Raw genomic sequence first — 13725 nt, 5'->3', positions numbered from 1 at the left:
GGGAACTCACATGAAGCTGCCCTGTATTCAAGGCTTTTTTTGTAACAGGAACTCCCTTGCATATTAGGCTACACTTCCCCCCCACACACACACACCATGTAGCCAAGAGATTACAGGGCTCTTCCCGTGGTGATCCCGTGGTGAACTTTCCAATAGTGCCTTCTTGGAGGCAAGTTAAATCTGCTTTGATCAGCCTTGGGCTTTTCTGGAAACTGTGGAGAGCACCTGCCCAGCCTCTTAAGTTTTGTGAAACAGCTATTCTGGAGAGGTTTTAGGTTATATAATGGTATTGTATAATGATTTTTCAGATATCTTTTGGGGTTTTTTTAAATATTGTGGTTGTATTATTCTGCCTTCAATAGTTTAAGTTACTATAGCCTGCTTTGGGTCCTTTTTTGGGAGGGGGGTGGATTAACACTCTTTAAATGATAACTCTTTAAGGCAGTGGTGTTAAACATGCAGCCCTGGGGCTGAATCAGGCCCCTGAGCAACTAGCTGTCATCTACTTCCTTCTCCCTCTCTTGCTATCCTTCTGCATCACTGCTTGCTTTGCCAGGCTTGCTCAATTGCACAGGAGCTACAGAGCAAAGCCTCTGTTTTCTCTATTGGCTGGGGCTTCTCCCTTGGGGAGGAAGGGGAGGAGGGATAGCTCACTTTGCCAGGCTCTCTCAATCGCACAGCAGAGCTACTCAGCTAAGCCTCTCTTCCTTCTGTTGGCTGAGGCTTCTCTCCCTCATCCCCTGGGGAAGGAAGGAAAGAGACAGAGCTTCCTTTGCCCAGCTCCCTGGATCCCATGGGAGGGATACAAAGAAAGCACCTTTAAAATCAACGTTAATGTTTTAAGCATGTTTTCAGGGGTTTTTTTAATTTTAAAATTGTATTTATCTGTGTTCTTGATAAAGTTTATATCTTTGCTACCTAGCATTGCATTTTATGACAAGGTCGCATTTATGTCAGATTTGGCCCTCATAACAAATGAGTTTGACATCCCTGTTTTAAGGGATACACACAAAATGCATCAATAGTAAAGCATGGAAAAGCATTTCTGCAGGTAGCATCTCAATAGTAAAATCCTTATGCTGCTTAACTCTTGTTCAGTGGCATAATTGCAAAATCAAGCAATTTGGGGTCTGTAGCAGAATTCAAGATTGGGATGTCAACATTGCAGTGGAACAGGTGAATAACTTGAAGGAGTTGATTTGAAACTATTTTTTTTTTAAAGTGATGATATATTGTTGGAAAGTTTTATCAGCAGATAAAATCCTGGGAATCAGAAAGAAGCTGAGGAAAAATGCCTTTGATGTGATTAGGGCTACCCTCACTAAATGATTCACCAGGAAACTACCTCAAAGGTCTGGAATTTTAGAAATACCTCTAATTCCTAGGAAGAGAAAGCTACACTTAAGCCTGGAGAAGGGCTGGATCTAGGGGGGAGCAGAGGGGGCACTTGCCCTGGGTGCCACCAGAGAGGGGGGCACCAAATTTTGTATGGAGTCCATTCTGTTCTATGGGCCCATAAGATAGAATGGCCCACAAGGGGGCATCATTTTTTAATTTTGTCCCCTGCCCTCAAAAAACATGTAGATCTGGTCCTGACCTGGAGTAGAGTCACTCCATCTTTGTGATGCTGCTTCTCCCCCACTTGGCAAATATAAAGAAGAGGAAAAGAGAATAGAAGAGGATGTTTAATTGCAGCCTTTGCAATGAAAGATTCCTATTATTATTATTATTATTATTATTATTATTATTATTATTATTATTATTATTATTATTATTATTATTAAAATAAACAAAAATAACATTCAACAGAGTGGAGGACAAAATTTAAGTCTGAAAACTCCAATAATGTATAAATATAAATTTGCATAGCACAGATGCATTGTATAAAATGTTTTTTTGGAGAAGCGGGGGTTTAATAGATTTTTATTTTAGTTTTATGGGGGATACAGATTAGAATAAAAGGGGGGAAATACAGATATATTTTTTTTTACCAAAAACACGTATAGTGCAGCTTTACAAATATTAAAGACATTCCTTCGTCAACATAGATATATAGCCAATAGCTAACAAAACAAGAAAGAAAATATATTCATTGTATAGAATTTTTGTTCTCCAATGATTTCACGTATCAGAAGATATTTGTAAGCAGGGCTTTCCCTTTTTTAAAAAAAAGCATGATAAGGTCATTCAAAATATGTTCTGTATTTGTTGGTGTGGATAGGTGTCTGCTGACTGCAAAAATTCAGCTGTATTGACAAGAAGCTTATTTCAGAAATTGAATTTTATAAGATTCTGAAGTTTAGCTGTTTTTGTAATCATTCTGCAATTTTGACATCTTGACCTTGGAAGATAGGTAATAGAAGATTCATAGGCCTCTGTAGGGGCTTTAGTAATCCTTGAAGAAACTATATTTCTTTAAAAGGAATAACTTGAGTGTGATTTTTAAAAACTCTTCTGAAGTCCCTTATATGTAGCACAGTGTAGTGTTCTGATGTGACATATGTTATGCTGCCTCCTTGCCTTCCTTAATGTTACTGACTTATTTTCATTGCCACCAAAGGCTCTTGCTTTAGAATTCTTTGTAGGACCCAAAGAACAGGATGGTTTAATTATATTTAGTAGAATGACAGAATGGGGGGCAGGTGACTGAGGTCAAAGTGGATCTTTATTTTAAATAAAAACATTCTTTTCATAAATGTAGTTTATTTTACAGGGGTGTCAAATTCATTTGTTATGTGGGCCAGATTTGACGTAACTGAGACCTTGAGACCCTGAGTGTCATTAAATGTAATGCCAGGTAGCAAATATATAAACCTTACAAATTTTTTTTTAAACTTGAAACACACTTAAAATATTAGCACTTTTGGAATATTTTGTTTATCTCTGATAACTGAAACCTCTTGCTTTGAATTATTACATCAAAATCTGGAGGCACTATGCTGTTGCAATCTTAAGTATGCTGTTCAGGCATTGTTCAAGTGTGTATGTAAGCGGCAAACCTACTTTTGATTTACTGACATTCATTACAGAAATCTCATGATCAGCGCTTTGATCCTAAGAGGAAAATATGAAATGGCTGGGCATTGCAAGCTTTTATACATAAGTTGCTTCATGTGCTGGTCAGTCAATGAAGAAAATAGAGTCTTTGCTCTGTAGCTTGATTGATCAAGCCTGGCAAAGCAAGCAGACAGCAATGAGTTACTTGCAGGATTGATAGGAGCTCTCTGGAGGCCTGATCTGGCCCACAGGTTGCATGTTTAACAGTGTACTAGATTTAGATGTTTAACAGTGTAATAGTTGAAAATGAGGTTCATAAGCATAATGGTTTTAAATAGGTACAGTTCTCCTTTCTCTAAAGTTCCTTAAACAGTCCTAGCTATAAGGGCTTACTTTCTCACTTGCTGCTTAGGCTAATAACTTCCATAAAGAACACAGATTTCTCTCACACTCTACAGCTCCTTAATCAATACAGGGCTTTCCCACGTGTGTTATTTTGCCACTTGTGTGCCTGTATTGTGTTGTGTCCTCCCCCCTTTTTCTATGTGTGTTTTGCTCACTGTAGTGCTCACTTAAGCAGGGCTGGTCCTAGGGCATCAGAAGGGAGGTGAAGTGAAGCCAGCTGGCTGGTGCACAAGCCAGGGCATTTCCCTAGGGCACTGGGAGTGGGGGGATGCCCAATTTGGTGCTCCCTAGCCTTGCGCCCTAATTTGCCTAGTGGAAGGGCCAGCCCTGCATTTTAGTATTTCATTGATGTATCACCAGCTTATTCCTGAGCACTTAAAAAGTGCAGGGAAATGAACCAGAAATACAGTGATGAAATACCAAAGCGACCACTAGATGGAGCCAAACACGTGTGGAAAAGAGAAAAGTATGGGCACACAAGCAACAAAAATAAGACATGCAAAAAAGTCCCTCCTCCCCTATACACACTTCCCCCTAGCTTTGCACTCTCTCACACAAAGCCTCTCTGAACCAACCAGTCAACTCTGCCTTCTAGGGTACTGCTACCATCCAGTTATAACACGTTTCAATCATCCATCCAGCCTACCCTTTCTTAACTCTAGAGGCCTGTCTTTTTAAACCACAGCAACCATACCTATAAACCCCCATATTAAAACACAGAAATTAAAAAGAACACACAATTTTTACAAGTTGAAACACCACACTGAGGAAGTTCTCTGTCAAAATGAGATAGGTTGGATTCTATTGGTGTTCCCACTTGATCTCTTCCACTTTCCTTCTTCCTTGTAACTGCTCACCAATGTGGCTTTTGCCTACACAAGGCCTTTGATTTTTAAATAGCCTTCTGGGTAGTCAACAGGGTCCTGTCCCTCTCCTCCCGCTTTTGCTAGTGAAAAAATTTGTAGGACAAAGCGGCAGCCCAATATCTGGATTCTTATCCAGTGGTGCTGTGCAGTGTTCCCTCTAAGCTGTGGAGTCCTGTGAGCAAAAATTCTACTTTGTGAGGTACTGACATTAAAGTTGTGAGCTACCGGCATTAAAGTTGCGAGCTACTCCATAAATTAATTTGCTCTAGGGCCATTTTTCCTGAGCTGAGACAAAAATGTATGAGCTGGAGGCTAAAAAATTGTGAGCTAGCTCGCACTAATTCAGCTTAGAGGGAACATTGGTGCTGTGTCTGTTAAGGATTGCTATGCACATGGTTTGTTCCTTGGATGTGTACAGGTTTCTTAATGAGCACATATGATCATCTGTCTTTGACAATGTTCTTACGGTTTATCTTCTGCGTCATGTTATCATTATCTTTGTTTTTTTATTAGTTGCTGTATAACTTCCATAGTTTTGGGATTCTGTTGAGTGTTTTTGGGTGTGCAAAATAATACAGGCATGGATCAGCAAGTACCATCTACTTATCAGTTAATGTGTAAAATTCCAAAGCTGATCTCCCTTAAATGCATATAACAACCTACTACCAACATTATAGCTGCTTGATAGAAAGAACAATTGGAATGTTTTGTGATTAAAAAAAAATAGGCACATGCTCATTCTTACCACTGGAATCCCAGGCCAGAAAGACATAAAATGCATCCCTCTTCTCGATTCAGTCTTTGCCTTAATGGTGCTTCGTATCTTTTTAAATATCATCTGCCGTTAGCATCAGTGAAGAAGTTACACAAGTGCTGTTTTGGCACTTCACTAATAAAAAAAATTGTTCCTTTTTTAGTCTTCTTGAGGGAAATGGAAGTTTGACATTTCTGTTTTGGCCTTCTTTATCTTGAAGCTTCTTAACTATTTTGAAAGTAAGATGTCTGAAATGTCAAAAAAGTGGTGATGCACAAAGAACAAACCCAAATAACAATCTTCAAGACAACCAAGCTGGAGAATCTGACCGTGCAATCCTGACTCCTAAGCTGAGTTGCGCCCCTCATTGACTTCAGGGGATCAATAAGGATGTAATTCCACTTAGGATCACACTATGAGTAGCCAGAAATGTGAATCTACTTGTATGTACTGGGTCTGTCCTGTCATTCATCGGTTTGCCTACATTTAGCCTGCTTTGTTGTTTTTTTTAGAGGAGAGGAAAATGTTGTGCATTCAAGTTAATTGTTAAAAAGCTTATATGTCACAATGTTCAAGGGAGTTTGCTAACAGGAAAGGGGGGAAACGAGAAGCGGCTCCCCCCCCCCAATCATTTCTGTTGTCAAGACAACAAAAAGGCAGCACATAGAGCACTAACAATCCAGCAGTGTTATGTCAGTCCAAGTACGTCAGCAGCACCCCACCTTTCTGTGAACAGCAATTATTCCCGAGAGGTAACCCTTTGCTGTCAGTAGATGGTTCTGTTGCTGGCATTGGCCAGTCTGGTTGCCTAATTGATCCCCATTTTCTGAATCTGAAGAGAAAATGAATACTGCGACTGAGTTATTTACTAAGACCTTGTTTATGGTATTATACTTTGTGGTTTACCTTTTGGTATCTGCCAGGCTGTCTTGGCATTGGCAAAGCCCAAGCATTGCTGCTGTGGGGTCAGGTCAAACTGACAGCAAGCTCACCCATAACCATTGGGTTTTCTACATGGGGACAGGCTGATACAGTTTCCGTCGCTGTCGCTGCCAATACAGCACAGTGGTGACCAGACTTCAACATAGCAAGCTCCCCTGGCAGGTTTTTTTTTAAAATTTAATCAGTGATTTAATAGCAGTCTATTGATTTACTGTTGTATCATGCCCTTTGGATGCTCTGTTGCCAGTGCAAATGCCTCTGCATTTATAGCAGCCATGAAAGCCAGATGGAAAATTTCGTTGTGTGGATGCAACCCAGGTTTAACAAAGAGCATGCCAAATATGAAGAAGATCAATGAATGGTTAGAGGAAACGGTCATGTGAATGCTCCCCAAAATGGTGCTCAAGTTTAGGCACGAAGACTGAGAAAAATTGTGTGGAAGCAGGGCTTTTTTGAGCAGGAATGCAGTTCCGGCAGGCCTGGAGTCAGGGGTGTGGCCTAATATGCAGATGAGTTCCTGCTGGGCCCTGTGTGGAAGCACCTAAAGAGGGATGGTATTTAATGTGTACAGTATTCCTTTCATTTGACTGTCTTCTGCTTACTCTTCCAATCTTCCATTTGGATCAACATGGTTGTTGTGTTGCTTGTAGGCTTCTGATGTGCAAATTCCATGCACCCTGGAAAAATAACAGAGCTGTATGTTCCTAGGATCAAGAAATGTTTTTCAAACAGGTCTCCTGGTTGCTTTAACAGTTGCACAAGAGAAGGAAATCCAGTTGGGGAATCTTTCCATAATTGCATCTGCATGGCCACAAAATGTCCTACCTGCTGAATTTCTGCAAGCCACATAGCTGTGAAAAAGCAGAAACCCTGCCAGTAAAAAAAGAAAACTGGCAACCCTATGTGAACCATTCTTAGTAGAACTGTTTTGGCTGTTCACCAAACCTTGTCTTTGTTCTCTTTGACATATTTCAGCCAAGAGAGAAACTCTCAGACAGATCCATTAATCTGTTTCTTTTGATCAAGCTATGCTTGTGCCATTCTTTCACTCTAAGCCTAATTTTAAGATCTATAGAATTAAGTATGTCAGACAATTCCAGGAGGGAGAAATGTTTACTCCTTGCCTCCTTTTTCTATTTGGTTGTTCAGCTAAAATTAACTTTGCTGGCTCATTACACTTCATGATGAATGCAGAGCCCTGCTGGACCAGACTAGTGGTCCCACTAGTCCAAGTGTCCTGTTTCACACAGTGGCCCACCAGTTGCTCTAGAAACCAACAAATGGGGATAGAGGCAATGGCCTCTTCTCATGTTACACCCCAGGACTGGTATTCAGAGGTTTCCTGCCTCTGAATATGGAGGTTTCCTGTAGTCACCATAACTACTGTCCATGGATGAATCTATCCTCCCTTAATCTGTCTAATTGCCTTTTAAAGCCTTTTGTACTCATGGCCATCATTACATAAGCAGTGAATTTTTCACTCAACAAGTGAAGTGTTTCCTTTTGTCTTACCTGACTATAGTGCCATCAACATCATTGGGTGGTAGCTCAGTTTTTTAGCCTCCAGCTCACACATTTTTGTCTTAGCTCAGGAAGGATGGCCCCAGAGCAAGCTGTAATTTACGCAGTAGCCAAATCGCTTGCTCACAGCTTTAATGCCAGTAGCTCACAAAGCAGAATTTTTGCTCACAAAACTCCATAGCTTAGAGCAGGAGTGTTGAACTCATTAGTTATGAGGGCCGGATCTGACATAAATGAGACCTTGTTGGGCCAGGCCATGTGTTTAGTACAATGTAATGACAAGCAACCGAGGTATAAACTTTATAAAGCAAACACAATTAAAGATATTGTATCTCTCCTGTGTGATCAAGGGAACTAGGCAAAGGAAGCTCTGGCTCTTTCCCTTCCTTCCCAGGGGATTGGGAGTCCTGTTCCTCTCAGTCAGGAATCCCTAAATTGAGCAGATAGTGGCACTGCATCCAAGCGGCAGGAAGAACATTAGCTCCCTCCAGGAGTTGGCAACCCAAAAGGGAGTTGACGGGACTGGGTCTGAAGGTCAAATCGGGCCGGTTCCGTCACAGGGAGCATTGGTTCCAAGTTCTGGTATTATGGGTCAGGGGAAAAAGTTATCTCTGTTCTCTTCCTCTTGTTTTGTCTTTTCGCACCCTGGGTTCATGAGTTCAATTTCCATAAATTCCATAAACACTAGGCTATCATGGTCAGAATTGTCTTCTTTGACTGGCCATGGCTGTTGGGGATCTCATGTGGAGATCTTTCACATCTACTACCTGATCTCTAACTGGTGGAGACTCAATGTGGGACTTGCTTTCAAAGCAGAACGAGCAGCCTATCTAACTTCTCCAGAAGGATACCAGGGTTGACAGCACTGAAGCACTGAGAGGTCCAGAAAAATCAACAGGAACACACTTCCTTTTTCACTCTCCCGGTAAAGATGATCAATCAGGACAACCATAGCTGTTTCCCTCCCAAACTCAAGCCTGAATCTATTGGAATGGGTCTAGAAATTATCCATCCCCCTAAAGATGGCTAGAGTAGTCAACATTTGCTTGAGAAAATATTCCATCATGCTTGACGTCTTCCCCCATGGTGAAAGAAAAGAAAAGAAACAAGAGGTGGACTTACATAAGTTCTTTCTCTGAATGCAACCATCTGGTACTTTCAGAGACTACAGCCAGACTGACATTAACACTCAGTTTTTATAGTGCATGTATCCTAGTAAGGAGTAAAGCCATGTGGACAGGAATCACTTTCTGCAGCTAATCATACCTTTCATTGCTCTCCACCCTTTCTTCTTCCATGAACCAGGACCACATTAGTAATAGACAGAGATAGATAGGCTACAAAGAATAAAATAAAATTTACTTCTCTTGCAAGGGGTTAAGAAAAGGTCTATGCACACGCAATTTAAATCTGATTTAAACTCCCTCTGAAAAGCTGTAACGGAGCTAGCGTGTCAGTTTTCTGCACTTTTCTCACCCAATTACCCACTGAAAAATATTTCTTCTTGACAGCCTGTTCCTGTATCTTTTTTTCCCCATGCAAACTTGCCATATTCCGCCAATTTTCTGGTACAAATAGGTTTGCTCGTGCAAGTAAGGCTTGTGAGGCAGCAACCTCGAACCTTGAGTGTGACACGTACAAAATCCCTGTGGATGAGATGCATTTGCCTGCAGTGAAGTTACTGGATTGGTCACTGGTTTCCAAATGGCACAAAACAGGCACAAAGCGCTGCAACACACACACATTCCAAAGTGAGGTTCCCATTAGCTTGCCTCTTTCTGGCATCTGTTCGACTGCTGTTTGATCTGTTTTATATTTACAGTTGTGTGTGTGAAAATATGCAGAGGAAACATCAGCAGATTCTGTCACTGGCATCTTCCTCCCTCCCAACTTAACATGCAAAATAAATTCCCTTCTCCAAGAAGTTCAAAGAGCTGGTGAGGCATCCCTGCACCAGAAAAGCGTACTAATGCAATTAATTATTGAAGATTTCATATACCATCTAACAGCATGAGATGTTTTTCAAGACCTGTGCCGGAATAAACCACTAAGTGCGTGGAAATTTTGAACAAGATCTTTGTTTGCCAAATCATGAATGATTGTGAGCAACCTCTTGGTCTCCGCTGTCCAGTGACGCTGGAGAACAGGGCATCTTCAGTGTAATCAAGTCCATATGTTGCCAGATTTTGTTTTCACAATAAGCAGACATGCTTGGGGGTGGGATGACTTCTCCATCTATTTTGTGCCAGAAAAACTTTCAAAGGAAGGCCTGTTTGATTGGAGACATCTGGCCACTTATGAGACTGGGAAGAGTTCAGCATATCTAATAGCCCTCTGGTTTGACATTCCCTAATTTCCTTTTGTGTTCCTTGCAGCTAGAAGGCTCTTGCCTTTGATGTAATTTGAACTTGGAGAATAGGGAACACCCCCTCCCCCCCAAAAAAGAACATGCAAAATAAATTCATGTTGAATTTGAACTTGACAAGAGTTCAAGCGCGCATGTGTATTCCAGGCAAAGAGATCAGAAAACAGCACAGAGGAGAGACCAAATCCCCTTCTCTTCACACACTGTGATCCCTATGCTAATCAGGCACCACACATATAGGAATTTGAGGGGAAACTGCAATTCATGTCTGTAATACAGAGTGGGAACCCCCACTCTGGTTTTTAAGGTTTTAATTGCTTAAATATTTAATTGTTTTTAATACTTAAAATTGTTTAATTTTCATGTTTGATCAATTTTGGAAGCCGCCCTGAGCCACTTGTGGGAAGGGCGGGATATAAATCTCAAATAAATAAATAAATAAATAAACCCAGCCTGTATGTTCTATAATGTGTGAATCAGCAATTCCCTTTAATAATGAATAGTAGAACCATGGGTCGTTTTGTAGAAAAATAGGTGGTGGAGCTCATTAGCATAACTCATTAGCATATGCCACCCTCCCTCAGCCAAAAGCAACTTGATGCAAGAAAGGAGAGCCCCAGGCGAGTGAGGCCTGCTTTATCTGCCCTTCTGACTTCAGGTTTCCATTGCCTTCCTCCTCCCTACAGCCTCTACATAGGAAAATGACAGTCTTTCTTCACAGTGGGGGGGGGGACCAAAGCAGTTTACATCATTCTCCTTTCCCCCTGTGTGATCTGAAAAATAGGTGATGGAGCTCATTAGCATAAGTCATTAGCATATGCCGCCCTCCCTCAGCCAAAAGCAACTTGATGCAAGAAAGGAGAGTCCCTGACAAGTGAGATCCAGCCAGCCCAAGCAGGCCTCGCTCGCCTGGGACTCTTCTGGGCCGCCACCCCCCCAGTCAAAAGGCCAGCAAGCCAGCTGCCACCCAAAATCACATAAGAAGCGGAGAAAGGGTGGTGCGGGCTTCTCCAGGGGTTAATGAGAGCTGCTGGGGGCATGGCAAAGCTCCTGATGGCTGGCTGGCTGGCTGCCCGCTTTCCTAATGCAAGGATTGTTATGCAGCTGCACCTATTATTAAATGGACAAGGTAGGTGGGGAGGAAAAGGGGAAACCATCAGAAAGGTTCAGGAGCTGTGCTTCTGTGAGCTCCTGCTGAATCTGAGGCCTGTAGAACACTTGTTGGTTCAGATGGCCTTGTGGTGTCTAGGGGTGGGATTGTTAGGGAAAAAGTAGGCTTAACCAATGTTACTTAATGGTTATTAATGTTACCTGTGTTGGACCCTTGTGCTGAAGGAGGCTCTAAACAATTATCTTTGCTTATGATTATAAGATACTTTGGGGGCTTATTTTTTTGTTTATATACTGCAACCCCACACACAGAGAAGCAAATGCATGAAGCATCATGCTGTGTCCTTATTGACACATTGGTTGCTAGTATGCCTAGGGCATAGGGAAGGCAATGGCAAACCACCCCGTAAAAAGTCTGCCGTGAAAACGTCATGATGTAACGTCACCCCAGAGTCGGAAAGAACTGGTGCTTGCATAGGGGACTACCTTTACCTTTTATGCATAGGACAAGGAGAGAACTTTGTATGCGCCTCTGAGTTTTTTGGAGGGAGGATGGGATAAAAGTACAATAGACAGTAAAAGCTCTTGCCCCCCAAAATACTCTGTGACATTAAAATTTAGCAGGGAGCAAAAGAAAACAGCAACCCAGGATGCTTCCAGCTGGAAAATAGACAGATCCAAATTTTAATACTTTTTTTTATTGCATTCTTGTGTTCTCTGACAACTTCTCAACAGCTCCCAGATAAATGTACCTTAGGGAAAATATAAAGCCATGAAAGTTTGGCTGATTGAGTACTGATGGATTCATAATGAGAAAATAAATTTCCATGTATATATGGCTGTCATGACCATTTAAAAAAATCTTTAGTGATGATTTATTACTTCTCTTTGACAAATTTACTAGCACGCCCACATAGTTATGCTTGCCTGTTCCTGTTCTCCTCATGTTCCTTCTCTACTATAAAAAGCATGTGGGGGTTGTACACAATTCTGCATATTGCTGTACTGATCTAGGTGGAACGACTCTGGTGCAAGTTAACTGTATTAAATGGGCTTACATTAGTTGTGATTATCAGGTTACGATGCAGAGGCAGGCAATGGCGAACTACCTCTTGTTAGTCTCTTGCCTTGAAAACCCTACGGGGTCACCCTAGGTCAGCTGTGACTTGATGGATACTTTCCACCATCACAGCATAATGCACAGGGATTTTTTTTTGTAGAAAAAGCCCAGCAGGAAAAAAAGCCCTATGTGAAACAATGGTGATGTCAGGGGGCACGGCCTAATATGCAAATGATTCCTGCTGGGCTTTTTCTACAAAAAAAAAATCCCTGTGCATTATGCTGTGAACTCATTTGCATATTGGAACTCATTTGCATATTGCAGGAACTCATTTGCATATTGGACCCTGATGCCAAGCCAACTGCGTTCTTTTGTATTCCTGCTCAAAAAAGCCCTGATGATGCAATTCTAGGCCCACTCACCTGGGAGTAAATTTCACTGAATGCAGCAGGGCTGCTTCTGAGTAAGCATGCATACATAATATCAAGCACAACTACCTTTCACTAGCTAATGTTTTTGGGATTGGAGTGCTAAGATTCTTAGCAACTGTAATAGTCATATGTTACGAGTTTAAAAGTGCAATCCTAAGCAGTTACAGCCCAAATCTATTGAAGTCAGTAGGCTTAGAAAGGTATAATTCTGTTTAGGAACAAAATTCCAGTAGCACCTTAAAGACCAACATTTTCTAGGGCATAAGCTTTTGTGAGTCAAATGGAGCAAGGTTTAACTGGCTTATACCCTAGAAGATTGTGCTGGTCTTTAAGGTTCTACTACTGGACTGGAATTTCGCCACACACTAACACAGCTACCCTCCTGATACTATGCCGTTTAGGATTGTGCTATAAGAGAACAGGGCTATCCTAAGCATAAGAAAAGCTTGCCTCGCAGGTCTACTCAGCAATAGGACTGCCAGGTCTGACTCAGGAAGTATTTGGGGACTTTGGGGGGTGGAGCCAAGAGCAAGTTCATAACAAGCACAATTGAACTCTGAAGGGAGTCCTGGCAATCACATTTAAAGGGACCACACACCTTCTCCAAATGTCTTCCCTTCATTGGAAATAATGAAGGATGAGGACACTTTCTTTTGGGACTCATAGAATTGGACTCCCTGATCCAATATTTTTGAAACTGGGGGGGGGGGGGGATTTGAAGAGAGGAACCAGATTTTATGCTGAAAATTTGGTGCCTCTACTTAAAAAAACAGCCCTCCTGATTGATTCTCCTTTATACCCTATGGGGTGGGTCTCCATAGAGTATAATGTAGTACCCAGTGGACATTCAAACCCCCCCTTCCACTGCTTTCTGATAACCCTGAAGCAGGGGGAGGGCATTCAAACCAGAGGATCCCCTGCCCCCAATTGGGGATTGGCAACCCTATGAGCAGTATGAGTAGGTCTACCCAGAAGTATGCCCCATTTTATTAAATGGGCCATACTCCCAGGAAAATGTTTGTACGATTCTAACCTCTGTGCCATCTCAGGCAGAGTCAAAGACTTTTGACTCAAAGGATTAGAAAGGTATAATTCTGTTTAGGATTGCACTGGAAATCTAAGGTCATCTTCCTGTGCTGCTTGTATAGAAGAGGACATTTGTGGGAAATTCTTTTGTCTGCTCAACTACTAAAGGTACAGGTGTCCTATTGTTGCCTGTCCTCCATGCAGTCACTTCACACTTTAGCAGAGCAAGCTTTTCTTATGCAAATAAA

Source organism: Heteronotia binoei, chromosome 6, assembly GCF_032191835.1.
Source record: "Heteronotia binoei isolate CCM8104 ecotype False Entrance Well chromosome 6, APGP_CSIRO_Hbin_v1, whole genome shotgun sequence".
Taxonomy (NCBI): domain Eukaryota; kingdom Metazoa; phylum Chordata; class Lepidosauria; order Squamata; family Gekkonidae; genus Heteronotia; species Heteronotia binoei.
This window is presented reverse-complemented; position numbering follows the sequence as displayed.